Source organism: Daphnia pulicaria, unplaced genomic scaffold, assembly GCF_021234035.1.
Source record: "Daphnia pulicaria isolate SC F1-1A unplaced genomic scaffold, SC_F0-13Bv2 h1tg000092l, whole genome shotgun sequence".
NCBI classification, from domain to species: domain Eukaryota; kingdom Metazoa; phylum Arthropoda; class Branchiopoda; order Diplostraca; family Daphniidae; genus Daphnia; species Daphnia pulicaria.
The window spans coordinates 5001-7170 of NW_025804801.1; the positions used below are offsets into that span (position 1 = coordinate 5001).

General features: G+C 48.4%; 1 non-coding gene across 1 annotated transcript in view; it reads right to left on the reverse strand.

Annotated features, from left to right (window-relative positions):
* Window positions 1-1052, reverse strand: part of LOC124318954 — a 2294-nt gene extending 1242 nt beyond the window's left edge. The window contains exon 1 of the ribosomal RNA XR_006912643.1: window positions 1-1052. This exon is cut by the window's left edge and continues 1242 nt beyond it. This is a non-coding gene — a ribosomal RNA (small subunit ribosomal RNA).
* Between the last annotated feature and the right edge of the window lie 1118 nt (window positions 1053-2170).

Consider the following 2170-nt stretch of genomic DNA (forward strand, 5'->3'; position numbering starts at 1 on the left):
CCAAAAGTAAAAGACCAGCAAAATCGGACCGAGGTCCTATTCCATCATTCCATGCTGCGATATTCAGGTTGGGATACACCTGCTTTGAGCACTCTAATTTGTTCAAAGTAAACGTTGCCGGCCGCCCGAGACACCCGGTGAAGGGCACCCCGAACGATTGACTGGGTGGAGCGAATCGAGTCAACTACGACCAAAATTTAAAAAAGAACCCGAAAGAACTTTCCAACTCTGGCCGCAGATACAACAACGACGCACCGACCACCACTCCGGCGATGTTGTCCGACCGTGAAGAGAGTCGGGCTTTGACACCCGGGCTCCCAGAGCGTGAAACGCAACACCCTTGATTCAGAGCGGCGCCGCCCGGCCGAAGACAGACATCCGACTACGAGCTTTTTAACCGCAACAACTTTAATATACGCTATTGGAGCTGGAGTTACCGCGGCTGCTGGCACCAGACTTGCCCTCCAATGGTTCCTCGTTAAAGGATTTAAAGTGTACTCATTCCAATCACGGGGCCTCGGAAGAGTCCCGTATCGTTATTTTTCGTCACTACCTCCCCGTGCCGGGAGTGGGTAATTTGCGCGCCTGCTGCCTTCCTTGGATGTGGTAGCCGTTTCTCAGGCTCCCTCTCCGGAATCGAACCCCGATTCCCCGTTACCCGTTGCAACCATGGTAGGCGCGTAACCTACCATCGACAGTTGATAAGGCAGACATTTGAAAGATACGTCGCCGGCGCGAAGGCCGTGCGATCGGCGTGAAGTTATCCAGAGTCACCAAAATTGGTACGGTGCGCGAGCCCGAAAGCCCGGCCCCGACTGGTTTTGATCTAATAAAAGCACCTCTTCTGCGAGCCCGAAAGCCCGCAGTCGAGGCTCGAGTGCATGTATTAGCTCTAGAATTACCACAGTTATCCAAGTAGGATGGAGTGGATCTAAGGAACCATAACTGATTTATTGAGCCATTCGCGGTTTCGCCGTCTAGCGGCTTGTACTTAGACATGCATGGCTTAATCTTTGAGACAAGCATATGCTACTGGCAGGATCAACCAGGTATTTCGTGTATGTTTGTTTGATATGCATCCGGCGAGTTGCGGGTTTTTATTTCGCCCACGCATCACCAAACACACACCAAATCAACACGTTTTTCGTTTTTTTTCTTTTTCTTCGGAAACTAAAATTTTTGATCGCAACGCCTGGCGTGTCACAGCGAGTCCCAGTGAAGAGAAACACCGATCCGATCCGTTTGTTGGATTTTTTTCATTTCAATTTCCAAAGTCAAAGACCATTCAACGGTCTATGAGCCCAAAGTGAATCGGATTCATTCGACCGGTCTTGATATATTCATCAACTTTTTTTCCCGTATTACGGTTTTCGACGGTCATATGTGGCGTGCTGTATGCTCATAAGTCAAGCCTGCTTTACTAAGCTGACAAGCATACATCTTTTAAATTTTTGTGGGCTCAGAGTTTTATTTTTATTTTTCCACCGCCGAGGCACACTCTCGCATCACCCCGCACGACACACACACACACACACACCTCACCGCTCAACGGTCACACGAGGCAGAATTTTCCGCAAAGACTTTCGAAGAGAAAGAGAAAACTCGGAACAACCGCGGTCAGAGGCCAGCATAGAGGCATCGTATAGAAAGTCATGGGCGGAAAAAAACAAATCATTTCAAGTCGAGACAAGCAACCAGACTACCCCTATAAAAGTGCGCAATTCTTTAAGAGTTCACCGAAGAATGACCGAGATCAAGTATGCACGAAACGAACATATTCCAAGGGCAGCTGAATAAGCGATTCTGCGCCGAAGCGCGAGAAAAGCAAGCGGTACACCGATGGGGATCGTTTTTTTTATCGTGTTAGATTCGTTGTTGTCAAGCAAGGATTCTCAAAATGTTTTTTGCATTGCACCCAAGTTTCGTACTGATTACTTGTCGCAGACCGGTGACTGTCAAAAAAAAATTTTTTACGTTTTTTCTTGAGAGGTCACTGCCTACACACAACTCCGGGCGGGCCGTACACTCACAGCCGTTTGAATTCTCCCTTCGTGTGTCATGGCCATAACTGAGCGTACATCTTACCGGGCGCCGAGTTGATCTGGCTTGTTCGATGAACGTTCGGGATACGTACAATCGATATAGCTCCAACCGTAACTCGTTTGTAATT